Here is a 25,049-nt window from a genome sequence, read left to right as displayed (position 1 = left end):
AAAAAAACGCTCCGACGAGCGATATTGGATGGGACTTCCGGAACGTCACCACCTCTCCTCCAGTATAGCCCCTCCTTGCTACCGCTCACGCGGAGGCCAAGTACTTTTGCCCCGCTCCGCAGACGCTCGGGTTCCTTGCGTGTCAGTCCGAAGTTCTCGAAGTGCTCTTTGACCGACTAGGAAGACATGAAACACAGCCTTATCCTGTTGCCGGATCGCGTGCATAATTGCCGTCATAATGCTTGGTGCCAAGTTGAGATCGAATGCTATCCTGGTCAGACAATAGCGAGTTCCTTCAATTTCCACAGTCTGAAATGACTATAGCGCTTTTTTAATGCGTATCTGCAGGTCCAGTATTGCGACGTCCGACCCTCGCTGCCGCCACTCCCTTAATTTGAGCGCACAAACATCCGCTACTGCCGTGTATGGGTCGACATGTTCGTTAAGCTCACGGTAGTCCATGACGGGTCGGACCTTTTGTTTGCTATCTTGTAAGACAACCATCTGAGGAATCAGTCCTCAGAGATCCCCCGATCTCATCCTTGGGGTATGGAAGCAGCCAACAGTTTTTGATCCAAGTTTGCACTTCTTCTTCATACTGTCCCATTAGCCTAATTGGAGGTGGTACTCTGATAGTCGCTTCCGTAAGGATATTAGTGGTTGATCGCCAGCCCAATTCCAAGTTGCCGTCTACGCGTGGGTTTCCCTATCGTACTCCACATGAAAGTCAGATTCGTTCAGGGTAATCGCGGCGCAAACACGTTTCTCATGTCGGGAGAACTCTATCCTGCCGGTGCAGTCCACAGTGATTCCACCCAGCTGTGTAATAAAATCCATTCCAGATCGTACCCAAGCAGCTCCCCGTCCACAACCAGGGCTTGCTGCTGCAGGCCCGTCGCCGATGCTTGTGCTAATGACGTTCATCCCGGAAGCGGCCAGCGACCCTCCACCCACAGTTAGCACCGGAATTCTCTCCTTTTACCTAGTGTCGCAACATGTCTTGCGCACCACGGTCTGAGTTCACCCAGTGTCTACAAGGGCGAGGCATTCACGTCCATTAACGCGCACGCTCACAGCGGGCAGCGCCTTGTTCATTGACGATCTGGGGAGAAGACTGGCGCTGTAGCTTCTTCCTCTTGCCCGTTTTCCGGACAGGCACGGACCAGGTGTCCCCGGTTTTACACTTGTAGCACTGAAGCCCGCTGGGCCTTCGAGTCAGTGAACGCGATGAGAGACAATCACGGGCCAAATGATTGGGCCCACCACACTTGTAGCAGCTTGTAACGGTGCCCAGGTCCTGAGATCCACCCTGTGATTGTTGCACGGCTGCCGCACGGTCTACCTTCTCTGGGCTCATTTTTAGTATCACCCACACCCGCGCTAATACTTCCGAGATGTCCATCTCGTTTACTTGGGATGAGGCTCGGAGCAGATCCTCCACACCATCGGGCAATCCTGCAATAAATGCGCACACCAGGCCTTTACCTAGCATTCCTCCGAACAGGACCGCAAGCTTCTTCAGTTCTGCCAGATAGACACTAACCGTCCCCCTGGAATGTAACTTGCGTGTGATAAACTCCTTCCATACAGCAACCGGATTTAGTACAAACGCTGTGTAGAGGGCGTTTTTGATGCAGGTGAAATCTGCCTTCTTTTCGTCCGTTAGCATTGGGACCACGCATTCCAGATGCTTCACAGCACTGATCTGGCCTATCAATTCTGCCTTTTCCACCCATTCCTGTACTGACTGCTCAGGGCTGCTGCCATCAAAGAGTGTAATACGCGTACGATCAAATCCTGACGTCATGCCGAAAATAGCTTGTAGAATTGGAACCTCCTTCACTCGTTCCAATGCACTGTGTAACCGTCTATACGGCGAAAAAAAAAACTTCCCCACTCCTTCAAGCGACCTGCTTTATATTATATTCACCCACGTGAATCTCGCGTGATCACATGAGACCGTTTCTGTTAAATATCGCAGACGCCATCTTGGTTTTTCTTTTTCCTGTCCAACGCGCATGACAGGCAGACACGTGGGCGCTTTACAGGTAGGCCGTTTTGTATGTCCGTTTCTATTTTCCCCCACAGATATAATAACATTAAACATGCTATTACGTTTCTGACTTGTTTAGATGGAGATTGGTTATTCGTATTATTTGTATGTTTTGAACTACTATTTTCTATCTTGAGTGTCATTTACACAATGTTTTACTCAATGTAACCTCCGATATTCTTAAAAATTCCGTTAATATTTCTGAGTTCGACAGAAATATTCCCGAGTTCAACAAGACACACCTGTAGAAGGGTGCAAGTTACATCGACTGAAACGTTATGAAAATGGCACTCAAGGTGAAAACACTGGACCGAAGAATTCAAATAATATAAATATGCCTAGAATTCCTGCTCCAATTTTGATAACATGATTTGGATCCTAAAACTGTCTAAAATTAAAGACTTTGTTTTAAAGGGACTTAACAAATTTAAATTCAGGAATCTTATTTCCAATGATTGTCAATCAAATTTAATCCAAGTCTGAAATATTTGAATCTTTAAACAGGAGGTTATGCCCATATGATGACCCTCTAAAATCCTTGTAAATATTCCAAAGAAATTGAAAGTTAACAAATATTTATTAATTTATGTCTAAGACCTCTTGTAAAATTTTCACAAATTTTCTAACAAAAGCTTTATACGCCCTTTTACACCACAGACCTTCATAAGCTGTGACACGTTAGTAAAAAAACAGATTCTAAAATAAAATGTCTCTCAGTTTTCACATTTAATAAGCACACTAGTCTGTATATCTTAATTCTGCTGCGTTGGCTATAAATATTTATTGTTTTGGTTTGGTTTTGTTTTGTTAATTATTCTGGAATTTTAACTGACACTTGTTTGTTTTAAGATTTCAGTTTCGCGTTAAAAGCTAAGAATCAAAGTAGCATCCGCTAATTTCTCGTACTTACTTTTTTCCTAGCATATGGAAATTACATAGTCCTATCTATTACTGAAGATGTCATGATCAAAATCCCGCAAAAGCACTGCTTAAAATGCCAAATCAACGGGTATAAACAGTAAACAATCAGAGAGTATCCAAATGACTGACATCATTGAATGGTGCTAAAGTTGACCGTTGATTCTTATTTTCCTAAAGAAGCCTTAAAATGAATAACGCTAATAGTTTAAAATAACTAACAACAATTATTTTTAACCTACTGAAACATGTTTGGAATTCACATTCGATTCAGTGTAGATGATAATTATTGCTAGTCGGGGGTTCGAAACTAGTCGCAAACTCACTCTTGAATTCTGACTAAAGACCACGGAATTTTCACAGTTTGTAAGTTTCTCGTAACTGGTATAGTATTGATCCAAATATTCTTCTTTCGGTCATTTCAAGAATTGGTATGTAGTTATCTATGAGATTGTTGTTATTATAGAATTTCCTACATTATTTCTGCCCAACATGACTTTCACAAAACAGTCATATTTAGAGAAAGTGAGTGTAACTTTTCTCACTCCAAAAAAAAAAAAAAAAATCCATTCCCACGTTCCTGTTATCGGGAATTCTCCATCACTGGATATATTTTCAGGTCAGTGCATCATTGTTTCGTTTTTATTCCGGGATATTATCTATCACCAAATATGGCTTCCTTGAGTTAATGCGGAGCGTTCTCTCCAGCTTAGGAACTTATTTTTACTTTTTTTAATTTAATTTTTTTTGTCTGTAATTCTATTCGAGAAATAGCCGAACACAAAACTAACATGGCGTCTCTTACTCCTCCATTCAATAAAATGACTTTAATTATTAAAAAGATATTTCATTTCTATTTTTACAAACATTATCTTAAGAAGTACTTTAATTGCGCACATATAAACCGTGTATAATCCTCCGTATATAAAACGAACGCTAACTAAAATTCTTTATTTTCTTAACCGATCGTTATGACTACATAAAAGAATATTTTCTTGATAAAAAAAATCAGTCAATGCATGTGTGTGTCTGTTTGTCTGGCTGTAAATATTTAACCGATAAACTCTTATATTATTGGTCACATAACACTGAAATTAACAAGAAAAATTAATCATACACCAAGGATGATTTATAACGAGAAAAAGCTTTTTAAGATGGATGAATAACGCGTAGTTGCCAAGTTGAAATACTAACTGTTCATTTCAATTTGCCGAAATATTTTACTTCTTTCTGCGCATACCCTAATTCATTTCTTTAAGTCGTTTAATATTAAATCTTTGTTACCTATCTCCTTATAGCTACATTGGTAAGAGACGCGCCTGGCGCGCTAAATGTTTTAGGTCCATTCTGTCTGAAGGCAATCAAGTTATTTTTTTTTTTTAACTTTTTGAAATCACTACGATATACATATCTCCCACATTTTAAACTTTCAATATATGTTGATAATAGACTTATGTAAGTGCCAATGATGTTTTCATTTGCCATTTTTTTCTTCATCTGGGATCCGAATCACAGCAAATACTAGATTTTTTATACTAGTGATGGGACGAGTCTACTATTTTTCTTGATTCCGATACAATTACCCATTCCAATATTTTTTAAACTCCAAATATTTAGCTATGCAGTTATTTTTTTATTTGTTACATTTTCGAATAACTGAAAAACCTCATGTTATATGTGCATATATTTGCACAAAAGAATATATATATATATATTTGTTATATTTATATTAGTTTTATATATATATGTTATATAAATATATATATTAGTTATACACACACACACATATATATACATATATATATATATACATATATATATATATATATATATATATATATATATATATGCGAAATAAGACATGATAGAATCCAGATGAAACTCCTGATAGATATTACTTGAAGTAATACTTTTAAGGAGATCCTAGGCAAAAAGGAAAAGCTCAATATTCCAGAATAGATCAATATATGAGTTTCGTGGTAAAATTTTAAATTCTTAAAAAAACAATATATAGACACATATATTCGAATTTAGAATTTATTGTTTGACAAAAGGAATATATAGAAGGGGTTGTGTTAATTTCCTTAATCCATGGATTTTCAACAATGACTCATATCATCAGAGGAAATGGAATGCGGTTAGCAAAATGTTTAGCTGCGAGTGGACGCTTATTTTGCTTTTCAGCACAATTATTGAAAATAGTTTTGTGAGTGTTTGTGGATTATTATATGGAAAAAATTATACAAAAATGGAAGTTGATACAATCTGGGTAATCCATTATCGGAAGGAGTACAATGTGTCTTCGGAGTTATAAATCCAGGTGGGCAGAAAATAGGTCCAAGGGAGAAGGTAATATTCCCATACAGCAAAAGCGTATTGCTCCTTGTTGATTTTTCGAAATGTATAGAAAGATAGTTCGCTTTCTTGTTGATAGTGGGTGAGGGAGGCCTTTTAGATGAAAGAAAGAGGAGAGTGGGGTGAAGTAGAGAGGGTAAAGAGAGAGGGGTAGAGTTAAAATTGAGCGAGCACACAGGTGCTTAATGGATTTTTTTCGGCGGGGGGGGAGGATTTGTATTTTAGTATTCTTTAAAAGGGTTGTCCTCTTGATTTTAAGTTCAAATGGGAAATGGATATTCTTGTGATTTTCAATGGGAGTGTACGTTATATGGGGTGGGTGGGCTGTTTTTGCTGTGCGGATGGGTGACTCGATGAGGTAGAGGTTGAGACGAATCATGGTCTGAAATTTTGGAATGCTTGGAGGGTTACTTATTTAAGTGAGTTACAGGTTGGGTTCTTTTAATTTTGAGTGTATATTTAAAGAGAATTTGATTAACTGAGATACAGTTAGTTCATTACGCTTGTCGTTGTGTGATCTGGTTTAATAAGTTTATTATAAATGTATATATTTCTGCTTGGAAGCGATCTATGGATGAGTTTGTTTTGCTGTTCGTTGCATTGGAATCGATGTTAGAGTGAGTGCTTTCTATACTGTGGTTAATTAGCTATATTTTTTAATAAATATTGATAATTGATATTGATAAAAGCCACGATAAACACCAAAAAATGAGCTTATTTCGTTATGCAAGCACAGGAAAAAATTTAAGTATAGCCAGCTCAAAACCACTTAAGTCACCATACCTGAACTAGTTTTGGCATGTTGCCCCTATATGTATACGTATGCATATACGTATGTCTTTATGTGTACTTATACATGTGCGTATTTGAGTAATATGTTTGTACATGTCTATGTATGTATGGCTGTACATGTGTATATATATGTATATATGTGTATATGTGTGTATATGTGTATATATGTGTGTATGTATGTGTATATAGATATGCATGGTTTATGTGCTGGAGTATATATATGTGTGTATGCACGTGTGTGTATGTGTGTGCATGTATACACGTATGTATGTACATATATATATATATATATATATATATGCTTTTTTTGTATTTTACTTCAGTAAGTTTTAAGATATCAAGGGAGCTAACTCCTCCTGGAGCTAACACTTTATTCTGTTATGATATAAATTTATATCCGGGGGCTCTTTAAAAATAGATACTGTTACCTTTATGGCTGCTATCTGTACTTCGTTACAGCTTGGTCTTTCAGGGATTGCTTATAAGTATTTATGAAGATTATTTTTTATTAAGCCAGTTGCTCCTATCACAACCGGTATAATGTTTATTTCTTTCAGAGACCATGTCGTTTTTAGATCATTTTTGCGTGTGTGCGTATGAGCATGGACATTTAATGAAGTTACACACCTTAGCCGTATGTGAGTACACTCTAGCTGTCTGTATCTCCCTGAACCATATGTATGCGTAGGCAAATGACGATAATCCCTCTCTCTAAAATAGAATCATTAAATAAACCCGATCATTTGTTGATGTATGTATATGTTTAACGGTAGGTGCATTCCAAAATTTCAGACCATGACTCGTCTCTATCTCTACCTCACCGAGTCACCCATCCGCACAGCAAAAACAGCACAGCCACCCCATATCACGTACACTTCCATTGAAAATCACAAGAATATCCATTTCCCATTTGAACTTAAAATCAAGAGGTCAACTCTTTTAAAGAATACTAAAATACAAATCCTCCCCCCCGCCGAAAAAATTCCATTAGGCACCTGTGTGCTCGCCCAATTTTAACTCTACCCCTCTCTCTTTACTCTCTCTACTTCACCCCACTCTCCTCTTTCCTTCATCTAAAAGGCCTCCCTCACCCACTATCAACAAGAAAGCGAACTATCTTTCTACCAGGACTCACACCAGAAGCCGATCGTCCAACGCACCGCTCTGAATATCATCTCCCGGATTATTTGCTATTTTGCTACCTATACTATACAATGCTCAAATTCTATTACTCACGAGGATAATTACAATAGTATGGTATATCAACCCAACATCGGATACACTTTGTCAACACCGAGAAAGCTTTTGGACTACATCAACCAACACACACTCAACGCACCAACGAATACGGCGTCCCCGTATACCTTTCGAAAAATCAATAAGGAGCAATACGCTTTCGCTATATGGGAATATTACCTTCTCCCCTGGACCTATTTTCTGCCCACCTGGATTTATAACCCCGAAGACACATTGTACTCCTTCCGATAATGGATTACCCAGATTGTATCAACTTCCCTTTTCGTATAATCTTTTTCCATATAATTACCCACAACCACTCACAAAACTATTTTCAATAATTGTGCTGAAAAGCAAAATAAGCGTTCATTAACAGCTGAACATTTTACTAACCGCATTTCATTTCCTCTGATGAGCCATTATTGAAAATTCATGGATTAAGTATATTAATACAACCCCTTCTATATATTCCTTTTGTCAAACAATAAATTCTAAATTCGAATATATGTGTCTATATGTTGTTTTTTCAGAATTTAAAATTTAACCATCAAACTCACACACACACACACACGCACACACACACACACACACACACACATATATATATATATATATTAGTTTCTCTGGTTGTTTAAATATAAATATATATTAGTTTTCCTACTTGTTTAAAATCAATAAATATTTGCCATTTTAACATTAGTACCAGAAATAGAAAATTAAGTTTTAAACAAAAACAATAAACAGTTGTTTTTGACATCGAAAAAGATGTACATTTTTTTAGATATCGATTCCGATACCCCATAAAGTCTGATAGTTTTGATTCCAGATTCTGATTTCATTAATCTTCTCAACACGAATATTTACGTTTATATTTGCTATTTACATTAGTTATATATATAATTTGCAAAACCTTATTCGTCTCAGATACTACCATAACAATTTAAAGGGGTTAGTCTTCAAATCTTTACAAATATAGTTTTTATTTATTTCAGTTTTGTAGGGATGAATAAAATTAGTTTTGCATTAGTTTCATGTGTCGTAACGCATGTTTAGTTCAAGATCTAATTTTACTAAACATTATGTCTAGAATCCTTATACCGAGTTATATCAAATTCATTACATAATTTTATTTCTAAAAAATGTCTAAAATTCAAGAAAGAATTGAAATCCAGAAAAACATGCATAATTATTTGCTATTAATGACTATTGATCAAATAGCTCAATTTTCGAATATTATACCCCTCCCTTAAACTTATTAAAATACTTTAAAGAAATTAAAATTTGTGGAATATTTATTAATTGATATTTAATGCCTTTTGTTAAAATTTCTCCAAATTGGAATTATCTGAAGTTTTCTGAAAAGCTTTCTTTCCGTTCTACCGCCATTTGCATAGAGCTAAATTAAACTAAATATAGCCCACGCTATCCAGCAACTGTATCATCAATTCATAAGTAATGCTTCATTAGTTTAGGAGTAAATCTTATGCATATAAACAAACACATATACAAAACTCCATATAATATATTTCCTTTAGTCTGTCTGTCTGTCATTCTGTTTGTTCAACTTTTAGTCGAAAAATTCTAAGCTGATCTGTCTAAAATTTGGAATAGACTTTGTGATTCGGTACAGCGAACTAAGTATTATATTCAGTGCAGAGTTAATATTAATAGAAATGAATAGGTATTTGTTAACACAATACCAAATTTACTCTAGAGAAAAATGGTCATGCACAGTTTTCGATATTATCTATTAATTCTATTCAATATTGTAAGTTCTTATAATATATTCGTGGAGAGTTACTCTCCCTAACAAATCATAATAAGAGGAGGTAAGAGGATAACTTACTCAATCATTTGTTTCTACGTTCACTCATTGGAGCAAATATTCTATAGAATTCACTATAACATTTTCAGCATTCATGATTTCATCGTTTTTACACATCTTTTCTCTAGGAAAATAATAACCGCTCTCTTATTCATTCACTGTTTACTTTTCTAGCGATTTCATTGGCTGTTTGCTTAGATTTTGCTATTCTGTTAATCCTTATTTTACATTTACCGAACGCTGGACTAATCAATTTTGCTACATTGAAAATAGCATCATTAATAAATAAAATAGTTCTTTATAAAGTTCTTCATATATATATATATATATATATATATATATATATATATATATATATATATATATATGAGTGTGTGTGTGTGTGTGTGTGTGTGTATGTTTTCGCTTCTTTTCATAAGTGGCCGTTAGCCGTCTCGTCTGTTTAACTAAGACAAATAAAACACTTTTATAAAGAAAGTAAAACAAGGAGATGTTCGATGAGATGTCTTGAAGGTTTCATTCGGAGAGAATGGACTTAGAAGACAGACTAATGGCATTTTAGCTAGTTATTTACTTCTTAAACTTAACATCGAAGTAATATTCGGCTGGATTAACAGTTTCCTATTTTAGAGCCCTGCTCGTCCACTCTCTGTCGGATTCATTGTCGATGACGTGTACTCAACTTGTATGATTTTGAATCTTTCCCGAAAAGATGTTGATTTCTGAACTGGAAGCGTCCGAAAGAGCTGAAAGCTTTCTTACTTAAGATGCTTTCTACTCTCAAATTCATTTATTTTAGTTTCTAGTCGGCAGTTGATGGCGACAAACTTATTTATCAGTAATAAGTCCGCGTACACAAATCCAAACACCGTAGGCGAAATACAGTATAAATCTAATCAAATTTACTTTTTCATATTACACCCTTTGTCCGATCACTTCATATTAATCGCTATATCAATCAGCAATTGCATGGTTATTACATAATTCTTGCGCAAAAGTAACCGCAAGAGTAATGTTTTGTTAGATTTATCCTGCCATGGTCAACTGTTTTGGTTTTAATTTTGATCACTCAGCAACGTTTTTTAACAGTTATAAAGCAAATCGAGTGTGCTACAGGTCCAAATGCCCTATATATCAAATTTAAACTTTGTAGACCAAATATTCATAGAGGAGTTTGGTAGAGACATTTCGCACACATACTGACGATGTCAGCATATATATATATATATATATATATATATATATATATATATATATATATATATATAAAGTGAAATTGTCTCTGTGTGTGTACATTTCCCTACGAAACTACTCTGTCAATTTTTGGTCTACAGATTAGAGATTTGATATAAGGGGTATTGAGATTTGGGAAAATCTTTTTAATCGCTTTTCGGCCAGAAATTTGGTTGTCAAGGGGTCAACGTCCAACAATCTTTGAAAAACTCTACCAAACTCCTACCAACGTCCAACAATCTTTGAAAACTCTACCAAACTCCTCCGCCAGTTTTGGGTCTAAACACTTGAAATTTTAGATGTAGGTTACTTGGACGCGGATCAAACTTTGTAATTTGATTTGAACCCAAAACAATTATTGTTAATGGGTCAGAATTAGAATCAAAGTTTTAAAAAAATTGACCTCTCAGCCAATTTTCGATGTAAACATTTGAAATTTTACATAAAGTGTATTCAGACATGGTGCAAGCTTTTTAATCGGTTTTTGGCCGAAAATTTGGCTGCCAAGAAGTCAAAGTTAAACAGATTCAGTCTTTGCGGTCTCTAGCAAACTATTCAGCTAATTTTGCGTCTAAACATTTAGAAAAATAAAAAAAATTACATTGGATTTATTTTATGTAATGTACATTCTCTTGCACTTTAAAAAATATCATTGAAAATTTTATATCTTAATTGCTAGATGAAAGCTAATGTTTTTAAATTACAACAAAATGTACATTACATAAAATAAATCCAAGGTAATTTTTTGATTCAATTTAAATTAAATTTTTATACCTTACTTTGTAAAATTTTAAAAAGTGCACTTTGAAGATAAATAAATTTCAAATTGAATCTTGTACCTTTATTTTTAAAGCCTATAGTAAAACATTTTGTTTAACAATTTTCATGCCTTGGATGTAATGCTTTTCTAATTTGTATCTTATCTTTTTAAGATTATATTTTAAAACTCTCCTTCTCTCTATTTCAATTTGTATTTCTCCTCACACCACAACTCATTTTTGCAACTCCCTCTTTGTATTATTACAGGTCTGAATATTCTCTTTTTCAGGTTGTATTTCTCCTCGCACCACAACTCATTTTTTGCAAACCCCTCTTTGTAATACAGGTCTGAATAATGAGAAAATCTGATTTTTTTTTAACAAAAACTTTAAAATAACTTTTTTAGATTAAATTTTTTTAAACTTCTTTCAGAATAGAAAATCTTTAAAATTTAATAAGGAACATATTTCATATAGGTTTCATAAACAAATATTCAGTACATAACGAGAAAAATAGAGATAAAAATTTCAAAAAGACTGTATAACTGGTTACGGTCAATAGTAGTCCTTGCCAGCGAAAGTCTTTGCTATTGTTATTCTATTATTATTTAAAACATGTTGTGTCCTGCTCTTTCGCACAAGGACATATATATATGTATATATATATATATATATATATATAATACGATTTTAAGTAAACAAAAATAACCCCTTTTTGTTGCATGTATAAAACTGTATTGTTTTCACAAATTGAAGGATGTTATTTTTGTGGATATGTTGTCAAAATGGAACACATTTCGGAATTAACTAAAGTGCTACAAACTACTTTACAACATTATTTGGAACAGGTAAACCATTTTCAACAACTAAAATTTATGAAAATTCATTTGAACAACAGTCGAAAGTTAATCACTTTGGAAAGACGTATTATTAAACATTACCAGGTTCGAGGATTTTTTTGGCTTAAAGAAATTTCAAATTCACTCTCGGAATTAAAATACGAGGCGGATATTGGTTTAATGTTTTCAGCTTAATTTTGTAGATCTGAAACAATATTTACAAAAAGATGCGATTAATAGTATGACAAAGAAAAATCACTCTATCGTTACAAAATTTGGTAACAGAGGAAAATTTTCGATAAAAGAGACATAAGTGTTTAGATATCGTAAAACATGAAAACGATTACCACCTATGCTCAGTGTGAGACATTTAAATTTAAAAAAAAAATCATCAAACGACGTGTTCAAATGTCTGATTTTTGTGTAAGGTCTAGTGGGACCAAAGGACAAAGAATTCTTGTATTATAGAACAGGATACAAAAGTTACGCTGCAAAAGCTAACGAAGGAATGCCAGTGACTGATAAATATTTAAAAAGATAATCGAATAAAAGAGAAAATCATATCAACAATACAGACTATAAGGCAAAAGTTGAGTCAAAATAAAGAAATAAGTGATATGCAGTATGTATCGTAGAAAGCACATAAAAAGGTTTATTTCTTTCAGCAGTAAATATGAGTAAATTGTAGGCGTGTAAGGCATAAAAGTTCGCATTGTCTGACAAAACAGAAAAGCAAAATGGCAATCAGAGATTAACGTCGTTTTGTCTAAAAACGACGTTTGCGAGCGTTGAAGCAGAAAATACCTCAATATAAAAATAAATGGACAGGCCGTAAAATTATTACTGGATTTATGAAATGATATCGCTGTAATAAAGGAGCAAATTCGGGTAAATAATCACGGTAAAATGTACAATCGGACAGGACTTTTCCACGGTAAAACCTACAATCTGGCAGGACTTTTCCACTGTAAAATCTACAATCTTGCAGGACTTTTCCACTGTAAAATCTACAATCTGGCAGGACTTTTCCACTGTAAAATCTACAATCTGGCAGGACATTTCCACGGTGAAATCTACAATCTGGCAGGACTTTTCCACTGTAAAATCTACAATCTGGCAGGACATTTCCACGGTGAAATCTACAATCTGGCAGGACATTTCCACTGTAAAATCTACAATCTGGCAGGACTTTTCCACGGTAAAATCTACAATCTGACAGGACATTTCCACGGTAAAATCTATAATCTGACAGGACTTTTCCACGGTAAAATCTACAGTATGACGGGACATTTCCACAGTGAAATCTACAATCTGGCCGGACTTTTTCGTCTTGTTCACTATTATGACATCCGGTCTTTCTTTTTGGGTGGGTTTATCGATTTTTACATCCATGTCCCATACGATTTTATGACTTTCATTTTCAAGTTGCCGGTTTGTGCTTATACCATTTGTTTACGTGTTCAACATTTAATAATCTGAATAATTCCTAGTGTACGGCCTTTCCCAGTTGATCGTGTTTATTTTGGCTACGTTTTGGCTAGGTTGATGCATTCGCTTATTATGTGGGTTATTATTTCGTCTCTTTGTCAATAGAATCTGCATTTGCTGTTTTTTGTGTTTTGTCGATCCTTGTTTTGATGTGATTGGCTCTAATCGCGTTATCTTGTGTGGTTGTCAGTTTCTTTGTTTAGGTTAACTTTCTGTAGCAATATCCAAGTGTTTTCGTTAGTCTCATCTTTTCCACTCTAATTAATCATTCGTGTAGTTGTTTCTATTCTCATTTTTCTTTTCTCCTTACATCTTTGCCTCTCTTTTATCTATATTGTTAATTTTTTCACTGTCTCTTGGTGCGGTAATTATTTTTTCGGTGCTCTGCATTATGTATTTTTCTAATTTCCTTTTGTGTGTGTGTCATGTAAGAAAAAAAAATGAAAGGAAAAATTCAAGATGGCGCCGACTCTCTCTTTAACACGGTAAGATATCCTCAACACGGCACAAGAAGCAACAGCCACACGATTCCCCAGCCAACTCAATCGTCACTGCCCCACGTCTTTCCCCTCACCCGCTTTTATCGTCGTTCTAGGCCGGCTAAATTTGCATATTCCGAGAATTCGTGTGACTTTGCGAGACATCATACTTTACAAAAGACGGCGGTCGCCATCTTGGTCCCTCCTTTCTATTTTTGGTCGGTAACGCTGAGCTGGTCTCGAGGTAAGTCTTTTTCCCCTCATCCGTCTCTCCCACGTACCCACACAACACGCAAACACGCGGGCGCTTATCTCCTGGATGCACGTTACACTCCCCCCTGATCTGATGATCACATAGAGAGCACTGGGGGGGGGTGGCCTTTTAGTGCGTGTGCTTCTGCGAAGAGGTACATTCTCTGTTTCAGATTCGGGCTCTGGATCTGGTTCCGCCTCATCAGATGAAGTATCGCTATCAGTCTCTGGAAGGGGCTCACTGAATCCGTGCATCGGCAGCTCATCGCTAGACGCTTCACTGCTTTCTTCTGTAGTTGTATGACGCACCTCGGTAGCTGGGCGAAGATCTCGCACATGTCGTGGGGTTCCATCGACCAAAACAGACTGCTGGCTAATCACTCCAGATATGTGTCCTCGCTTAAACTTGTCGGTGCACCGATTTCCTGGAGGCCGCACCCACACTGGATCTCCCACTTCATATCTGTTATATGTTCCCTTGTCGGTTGGCTGCGTAGTGTTGATTCCCTTCACTCCGACTTGGTACGTGTAAATAGCATTCGCAGGTGCGGTTGAAAGGGACGTCCCGTCCTTTGGCGTAATGTTGTACCAATATGTTGCTTCCGCAATAGTACATCGCTTCCTGGCAGAAATTCTCTTGATGCTGCGATGGCTTCTTTCAGCAATGCCATTTACTGATGGCACATGCGCACATCGCAACCGTAGACGGACGCCCCACTCATCTAACAACTGCCGGACTTGCTGGCTACAAAACGCTGCATCATTGTCAGTCAGGAGCTCTTCCGGCGCACCTCGCTCAAAAAAAATGGATGATAGGTGGCGAACAACATTTGCTGAATCCTGTCTGGTCATCTGCCGCCACACCGCAAATCTCGTAGGCCCGCAATCAATGAGAGTTAGAAAGGGCTTGCCACTGTAATGGGTAATATCCATGGCCAGCCGCTGCCACACACTCTCAACTTCCAAGCGACCCTTCTGCCATCGCTCTGGTGCAGGATCAATAGACTGGCAAGCCTCACAATTTCTGACGATCTGTCTGACATCCATCTTGATCACTGCTGGGTATGCACGCCTCACAAAATAAAGGGTCCTCTTGATACCCGGATGTCCGCTCTGTGCATGAATTTTTTGTATTTGACATGGGTCGATTGCAACTGCACAAGATCGAGCAGTAATCTCCATTCCCATCTTCGCGGCTTCATACCATTTGTGAGGTACACGGGTCAGTTGGTCAGCACGATTACAATGTGATGGCACCAAAGTGACGCTCAGTGATAGCCCATACTCAGATACCAGGTTTTTTAGCGTGTCTAGCCTTCTCCGTATTAACATTTCGCTTGCTGCCTTGGTACGGATTCGTGTCCGTCCTGAAAGTGTGTCTGACACCCAGTGGTAGACAGAGAGAATCTGTGTACAAGGTCAACTTCTTAGACTGCCACTGCAGGGCCAGATTTACCCCCTTTACAACAGCGTCCAGCTCTGCCAGGTTGATATGCTGAGAATCTGTTACGGGCCGCAGCCAACACGCATCCTCGAACACGTTTCCTCCTTGCTCCAACGATACTCCCAACGCCAAAGAACTGGCATCAACCCACACACCTACGTTGTCTCCGTTAACACACCACCGCCCACAGGCAGGGTCCTTCTTGTTCACTCTCTCCAGTGTCTCTTTAATCATCAGAGTTAGTAGGACATCATCGGATATGTCATCCCAACCCGTGGTTGTTAAATTTGCTCTGCGTTTAATCACACCAACAGCTGCGCGGAGCCAGCCACAGACCGGTAAGTGACCAACAAGTTTTCCACACCAAGAAAAAACGGTCCGCCTTGTAACGAGGTTGGGGATGCTTGGAATTTCATTGCCACGCCTCCATTGTAGGGTGCCATCCTCTTCATAAACATCCAATCCCAATACACGTGCTCCTTCCCTTAAACGTTCGGGATTCTTGCATTCCAGACCAAACTGAGCCAACTTTTCTTTGACACACGACGCAGACTGTACATCTTCATTGACGTATACGTCATCAATGTAAGCTGACGTTGAGTCCCTCATGGGCTTTTCTTGGGACAATACTGCGTTGACAATAGTCTTCATGATCTGTGGTGCCACATTTAGGCCGAAGCCAAGGCGTGTAAGGCAGTACCTCTGCCCCTGGAACCAAACTGTCTGGAACGGCCACAACGTCTCATAAACTCGCACCTGTAAATAGGCTTTTCGTAAATCCAATATTGAGACATTAGTGCCTTTCTGACGCCATTCCCTCAACTTACTGGCGCATACGTCAGCATCGGCAGTGTAGGCTTCAATATGCTTGTTAAGCTCCCTATAGTCCAGCACGGGCCGTACTTTCGACTTGTTATGCTGGACTACTGCCATCAAGGGTATTAGACCCTTCGGAGGCCCTAGCTTGTCCTCAGGGTAGGGGATTAACCAGCCATCTTGGATCCACGCCTTTAGTTCCCTTTCGTATTCTGCTCGGGCCTCACTGGGTATAGGGTACTCTGCAACCCCATTCTTGAGTTTAGTCGGTGCCATTCCCTCGGTCCACTTCCAAGATGCAATCCAGGCCCTCTTGCGCGAGTCGTAGTCCACTGTAAAATCCGGCCGATCGATATGGAGCGCTGCACACACTGGGGCCTCTAAGAATCGCACCTTTCCATCCCGATGAATTGCGACTCCCCCCAGCGCCTTGATGGCATCGTATCCGAGCAACAGGTCAAACCCCAGGAGATTTCCTTGGGTCACGAGCACATTGATCTTAGTGGCTGCACCGGTGTCCGTGTAGATCTTGACAGTTCCAGCTCCACAGCATGTCTGGGTCTCGCCTCCTATCGTGGTGACTTTGATCTTCCTCTTAGTCCAACTTGGACACAGCCTGGTGCTCACTATAGTATGCGAACAGCCTGAGTCGAGAAGTGCTGAGCAGGGTATCCTGTTTACGTAGACGGTTATTACTGGTTGCGCCTTGTTCAAATTTTGCTCGGGGAGCAGGGCGGCGCTGACGTCCTCTCCCCTGATACGTTTCCCGCACAGTTTTGGGCTAGATGCCCCAAACCGCCCCACTTAAAACAGCGCACACGCCCCCTGTTGGTGCAATTCCTTGCAAAATGTCCGCGTCGGCCGCAGCGAAAACATTTCCCATTGCTTGCAGGGTTCTGATTCGGAATCTCCCGAGCGCCAATCTGGCCTGTCTGTGTCGCCATCACAACTGGTTCCCCCAGGTCCTCCTCATCTTTGATGATGGCTCGAGCACGTTCCATCAAGTGTTCCATGGTCGTTGTTGAAACGCTGGTTGAGGCTCTCAGTAGCTGCTTCACCCGAGTGGGAAGGCCCGCCACAAACGCGTACGCAAGCGTCCGCTCCGACACCCCTCCACCGAACAGAACTGCGAGTTTCTTTAACTCAGCGAAGAAAACGTCCACGCTTTCCTCCGGTAGAAGTTTTCGGGAAGCAAATTTTTCATAAGCCGTACAAGGATCCATGGCAAATGCCTTGTACAGCGCAGCTTTAATTGCGGTGACATCTCCCTTTTCGGCAGCACTGAGTTGCTGATATACACTCAAGGCACCCCCAGCCAATCTCAGGGGAATTACAGTGTGTACCCTTTTCACCTCACAAAGGTCGCACGTCAGCTCGACCCTTTCAACCCAGTCGACGATGGACGTGGTCCCGTCAAACTCGGGTATGAGCTTTAAGTCAAATTTCGACTCGGTCATAGTCCTAGAGGCCAAATGGCCGGAATAGCTTGTAAGAAAAAAAAATGAAAGGAAAAATTCAAGATGGCGCCGACTCTCTCTTTAACACGGTAAGATATCCTCAACACGGCACAAGAAGCAACAGCCACACGATTCCCCAGCCAACTCAATCGTCACTGCCCCACGTCTTTCCCCTCACCCGCTTTTATCGTCGTTCTAGGCCGGCTAAATTTGCATATTCCGAGAATTCGTGTGACTTTGCGAGACATCATACTTTACAAAAGACGGCGGTCGCCATCTTGGTCCCTCCTTTCTATTTTTGGTCGGTAACGCTGAGCTGGTCTCGAGGTAAGTCTTTTTCCCCTCATCCGTCTCTCCCACGTACCCACACAACACGCAAACACGCGGGCGCTTATCTCCTGGATGCACGTTACATGTCATTTGCACAGTCTTTTATAAAACCAGTCCTCTTCCCCCACCTTTCCGTTTCACATAGAGTCGATCAGCATCATCCTTTGGGTGTAGCGCATTCTAAATGGTCATGAGTTTCCTGATCTTCAGGTCGAGATACCTTGATACTCTTTGGTCCAACTTACAAACAGTCTAGAGTAACTTACTAATTACACTGCCGATGTGTTTATACTTTTTATTAGGTTTCTACTATATAGTTTAGTTTCGATGAGTTTTTTTCTTCTGAGGTATTCGATTCCTATTTTCTCTTTCATTTCTGTTGCTTTGATTGTGTCTCCTTCCAGAACTCCCCAATATTTCTAGCTATCATGTTCACTAAGTGCTCTCATCTCCGTTTGGTCAGGTAGTTCCATGCTTTCCATTGCTTCCAGTTTCCGCCTTCTCATGATCAGTAGTGCACACTTTTGCATACCTAAATCCATTCCGATATCCTGACTGAAGATTCTGGTTGTGTTTATTAGCGACTCTAGCTTCTTCTTGGTTTTTGCTAACAGTTTCAGGTTATCTATGTGCATTAAGTGGTTCATTCTTTCATCTGTATTAATGAACTTATATCCGGCTTGGAATTTTCTTGTTATATTGTTAAGGGGCATCATGGCTATAATGAACAGTAGTGGTTATAGGTACTCACCTTGGAAGATACTTCTTTGTATTTTAATCTTAGTCATATATTGTCCATCAGCTGTCAGTTCAAGTCTCCATGTTCTCATTGCATTTTCTATGACGTTGATAATTTTAGCCGGTATTTTGTACATTCTCGAGCATTCTATTATTCATGCTTTCGGGATTCTGCCATACACTTTCTTGTAGTCGATCCATGCCATGGCTATGTTATTTTTCTACTTTTTACCTCCTTCAGGGCTATGGTCTTTGTATAATAGATCATGTGTTTCTCTTTTTCCTTTTAAGTAGCCTTTCTGTTTCTCGTGGAGTATTCGTGGTTATGAAGAAGATTACTCTTTTTTTATTACATTTTCACCGCAAACAGCGTGGTTCAGTGGGGAAGGCGTGGCTGGTTACCTTTAATGCATCCAAAACCAAACTCCTATCCTTACATCATCAACGCTCTGATCCCCATCTGGCATCAATTGTGATGGATGGCTCTCGTCTGTGTGAGGCCCCGTGTTTTGACAAGCTTCTGGGTTTGACATTTACTCCTGATCTGAAATGGAACACGTACATCAAGTCTGTTGCCAAGGTCGCTGGAAAGATGGTGGGATCCTTCTACCGCTCCAGAAGATATCTCACTACTGATGCAATTCTCTATCTATATAAAAGCCAAGTACGTCCAAGGATGGAATACTGTTGCCATATCTGGGCAGGAGCTGCTAAAAACAGCCTATCCTGCCTTGACAGAGTACAAAATAGACTTCGTGGCTTAGTGGGGGATGCCTTTTTCTCTACCCTGCAACTTCTCTCCCACAGAAGAGACGTTGCGAGCCTATCCTTGTTTTATCGTTATTTCCATGACAGGTGCTTATCTGAACTCCAATCCCTGGTCCCCCCTCGCCAATCTTTCACGAAAAACACCCGTCTAGCTGAATCCACTGTGAAAAATTTCCCCCACTCTATATCTGTGCCTAAATCAAAACGCGGATTCCATAAACAACGCTTCTTTCTTAGAACTGCACGCCTGTGGAACTCTGTTCCGTCTGCCTGCTTCCCACCAAACTACAACTTGGATGTCTTCAAGTCCAATGTTAACAAATTCCTAATGAACCGCCCCCTTAAGTAAGCACTTCATCAAATCTCCACACTAACGTAATGTACTTGCAATAACCCTTATCCCTGAGTGGCTTCCGGGCCTTGATAAGTGGTGATCACTGTGTAAAAAAAAAACAAAAGAAAAAAACAAGGCACAGTGCCACTGTGGTGTAGGGGGCTACTATCAGGGGCAGCAGCTACTGGAGCACTATGTTAGGATTTGGGCAGCAAGATGTCGGTTCATGTTACACTTGAACTTCTGCATGTCAGTACAGTTGGGGAAGCAGGGACCTGGAATGGAATTCCAGAGTCTAGCGGTTCTGGGGAAGAAACTACTGAAGTAGAAAGATCTTCTACATCTAGGGATCTCTACTGAGTGGGGGGATTTAGCTGTCTGTCGGGTTTGTTGAGAGTGTCTACGTCGTGGGGGCACAAGTGTCTGCAGTTCGTCAGAGCATTCACCATTAAAATACTTGTAGAACAGGCAGAGGGATGCAACGTTTCGTCGATGGGACAGAGGCTGAAGCTTAGATGCCAGTTCAGGGCCTATCAGATTCGCGACTCTCTTGTCTAGGAGCGAGAGACTAGCAGCAGATGCACCAGCCCAAATGTGACAGCAATACTCCATACATGGGCGAATGGTGACCTTATAGAGGTACAGAGTACTTTCAGGTGTCAGTAGTTTTCTAGCACGGTAGAGAGAGCCTACCTTCTTCGCAGCGGCCCTGGCAATGTTTTCAATATAATTGTTCCAACTCATGTTTCCTGTGAACTTTAGGCCAAGGAGTTTGAAAGATGTACTCTCAGACAGGGAGTCACTGGTCATTGCTATTGGTGGCATAGAACGTTTATTGTAATTATTGAAGGAAACCAGTTTAGTCTTGGCAGCATTGAATGTGAGCATCCATTTTTGTCCCCATTCCATTACAGATTGGAGGTCATCCTCTAGTTTTTTTTGCCATTTCTTTAGATATGCGTTCATTTGTTTTCCTGTCGTGCCTGTTATAGCGTGTGGTGTCATCAGCATATATCCCATCTCAGAGGCAGTTTTGTCGGGGAGGTCATTAATAAATATTAAAAACAATAGAGGTCCAAGGATAGACCCCTGAGGCATTCCTGCATTTATATCATATTGTTTAGATGTACGACCGTCGAGGACAACCTGGATTTTTCTCTTATCTAAGAAGGATTTAATTATGTTAAGTATTCTACCAGTGATACCGTATGATTTAATTTTCCTGAGGAGAACCTCATGCCATACCCTGTCAAAAACCTTAGATATATCTAGAGCTACCGCTCTGCCCTCCCCTGCTTTGCCCAGTGAATGGTATATACGTTCAGAGATTACAGTGAGGATGTCTGCTGTGGAACAGGCTTGTCTAAATTCATATTGTTTGTCAATCAGAAGTTTAGCGTCTGTAAGTTGCCGGACTAGAGCATGGTTAATTATGGTCTCAAATATTTTGGCGAAAAGTGGGAGGAGGCTAATGGGGCGATAATTTGATGGGTCAGTTCTTTCGCCAGAATTCTTGAATATTGGTACCACAGAAGCGGTTTTCCAACAGCCCGGAAAGCATGATTCATTAAGGCATTTGTTGTAGAGTTTGGAGAGAAGTGGAGCTACTTCGGCTGAGCACTTTTTTAATAGCACAGCCGGGATTAGATCAGGTCCACATGATTTTGAAGTTTAAAGGTTTTTTATGATAGCATGTACCTGAGCAGGGGTGATTTGTAGATCGTCTAGCGTGGCGTCTGTCCGCAAAGGAAAGTTAGGCAGGGGTGGTTGGAAGGGTCCAGTGTGGAGTTTGAGGCAAATCGACTGGCAAGCATATTAGCCTTGTCGGTTGCTGAGCAAACAACCTCGTGATTGTTGGATAGTGGGGGAATTGTTGATTGCTCATTATTTACTACACTTGTAGATTTTCCTGAAGTCACGAGTTCCTAATTTTTGTGCTTCGATGCGTTTTTTTAGTGGTTTTAGTAAATTTTCTCTTAGCTGTCGCTTTTTCTTTCTTAACGTTACTTCTAGCTTCTATATACTTATGTCTGTTTGAACTGCACTTATGTTGGTTAAATCTGAGGTATGCATGCTGCCTTTGAGCAATGGCAGTTGCGCAAGTAGAAGTAAACCATTGGGGAGAGTGGGGCTTGCTATAAAAGTTCCGCATACGAACATGTGCTTCAATTGCTGTTTTGAACCATTCAGTGGTCTCATTTGCGCACTGCTCAGCAGGAAGAAAAAAAATATTTCGCCATGGGGCATCTCTGATAAGATCTCTGATGGCTTCCCAGTCAGCCTTTTTTATAATATCTTGTTGTTTTGAGCACTGGCTCTTCAGTTTTGGGTCTAGAATTTAGGGCGATTTCGACCATTATCACTGCATGATCAGCTTTCCCTAGTGGGCCGCCAGCATTTGTTATACACTCCTCAGGAACTGGCCAGAAACAGATCTAAAAGTGATGCGTGTTGTTCTTGTTGGTCAGGGAAACGGGTTGGAAACGTAACCATTTGTGATAGGGATTGAGATATAGCGAAGCTATGTGTTATGCTGCCCGCTGCATCTCAGTGAGTAGAGAATCCAAGCCAGTTTTTGCGGTGAACATTAAAGTCACCAAATACATGTACTTGTGCGCTAGTGTCGAGGGAGAGTGCTGTGTCTATGCTGTCAGAGATTTTGCTTATTATGGTGCAGTTCTGGGTCGAGGGAGAACGGTAGAGAAAATAAAAGTAGCTAATGTTATGTTGTATGTTTAGTCTAAAGCACATAAAGGCTTGATCGTCCGTTTCTAGGTTTGTTTCTCTAGTCAGGGGGAGGGTGTTACGAATGTAGACTCCAAGTCCGTGCATATGTCTGTCAGAGTCCTTACGGCAGAGTGGGAGATAGTCAGGCATGTTAAAGTAGTTAGAGGAGATTGAGGAGTGTAGGTTAGTCTCGCTTAGTTCTAAGATATCCGGGGTATTTGTTAGGAGAAATGCTTCAACATCAGCTAAATTAGTTCTTAGCCCACGGATGTTAGTGAATGCAACCTGAAGGGAGGAGGCAAGTTGGATTTGTTTGTGCCTAGGCCTGGTTTAAGTTTATTTTTTGATTGTACTGAAAAATTAAAAACAGCCAATGGTGTTTTCTTTGGGTATGAGCAACAACAAATTTCCCAAGATTTCCAACATGCACAACTTTTTTATAACAATTACAAATTATTTTGCATTATCGCAACAACAGTTACTCATTAATTTTTTTGCTAATAGCAATCGTTAGTTTTCTCTGGCTTTTCAAATTATAATACGTTCTCAGCTCTTCCAATGGAGGTGTAGATGGTGTTCTCTCTCTCTCTCTCTCTCTCTCTCTCTCTCTTCATTCGTTCCATCCATTATCAGTGATAAGATACTGATGATATATCGGAGGCTGTGTGTTCAAATTAAATGATTTCAGTTCTTTTAGTTTTGTGTTCTTTTTATATATTTTTATTATTTCAGTTTACCTATGATTTGTCGGCGTTACCTGATTATGTACGTTGGTGTCCGCACTCGACGATTTTTCTTAATATTTCAGCTGTTACGTGCGTTGTATGGTGGCAGTCCTCTCTTTGATGCTTATTTCTCCTATTCTTTTTCTATAGTTTTTTTTCAAATTATTCCTAGTGTTTCTAAAATTATCGCTATTTTTCTTAGATTGATTTTTTTCTCTAAAAATTCCATATACTTACGATTTGACAGACTGCAGTAGTAGTAGTAGTAGTAGTAGTAGTAGTAGTAGTAGTAGTAGTGTTGCATTTCGGAGTATAAAATTATCGATAGAATGGTGTATATAATCCGACAGACAAGCTGCATATAACTTTTATAATGAACTATATTTGCTTGAGCTGGATTGAAACAATGACGTGGACATATCGACATGTTATTTTAAGGGGATAACAAATACTTGTGCAGGAGGGGGTTTCAAATGACGAGACAATGTTCCATTGATGGATAGTCAGAGATATGTTCTTTGGTGAAGAAGAGGAATGTATATAAAACAAGTTTATATAATAGATTTTATATAATAGACAGATTTTATATAATAGACAGATTTTATATAATAGACAGAGTCTGTAAACATTGAAAAGTTTGATAAATATTTAATACGACAGTCAACAATCGGGACAAATTAACATACCTGTTTCTTCGAAAGATGACACCACACAAAGTTATATTTCATATTACATTTATTCACACACCATGTCAACGTTTCGGAGATTACAACGTTTTGAATTCACATTTTGATCTTGACTTCATCGGCTTCCACGTCTTCTCCACAATTCCTCGTCTGACTTCTTCGACTGATTTCTTCGACTGACTAATCCGATTCTTGACTAACTCATACGTATGTTTTCAGGCTTTTTCCTAAGATACACGTTATCTTAAGTGAACTCTACATCAGATTCTAGAGGTCATGTACCCCCTTCTATGCTGATGGCGCCCAGCGAGTGATATCACCAGATTTGTCCGCTCTGGGTTTGGTTTCGTCGTAGAGACTGGGCCGTTTCTTCGACGATGATCCTTGTTAATGGGAGGATCTATTCGGATAAACTGCCACTCTCCCCTTGATGCTTTTGATAGAGTGTGGAATCCGTTGAGCCTTGGTCTCTTAAGTCAACGCCATTGCAAAGTAGAGATTATTTCAAGCCAAAATAAGAAGGATTATTGCATAAAAATAACAAGATAATTAGCAACTAAAAGTTACAAAACTGGATCATTCAAGTTTCTGACTCAAGACACAAATATAAGTGGACTGGCGGCTTCTATTATCAAAGTTGTCTTTTCACAGTCTGGATTCAGTGACTTGGAACAGATTAAGACTTAAGTCAAACACAATTCTCAGTAAGCCAATCTCAGGAAGTCTTTTGAAGTTCGTAAGCTTTGAAAATTTTTTCTGTTTCTTCTTCTTCTTCCTCAAATCTATATTTCTGACC

Source organism: Euprymna scolopes, chromosome 9 (genome assembly GCF_053919585.1).
Source record: "Euprymna scolopes isolate OS-2025 chromosome 9, ASM5391958v1, whole genome shotgun sequence".
NCBI lineage: Eukaryota > Metazoa > Mollusca > Cephalopoda > Sepiida > Sepiolidae > Euprymna > Euprymna scolopes.
The sequence above is the reverse complement of the archived record's forward strand: the minus strand, read 5'-3'. Positions refer to the sequence as shown.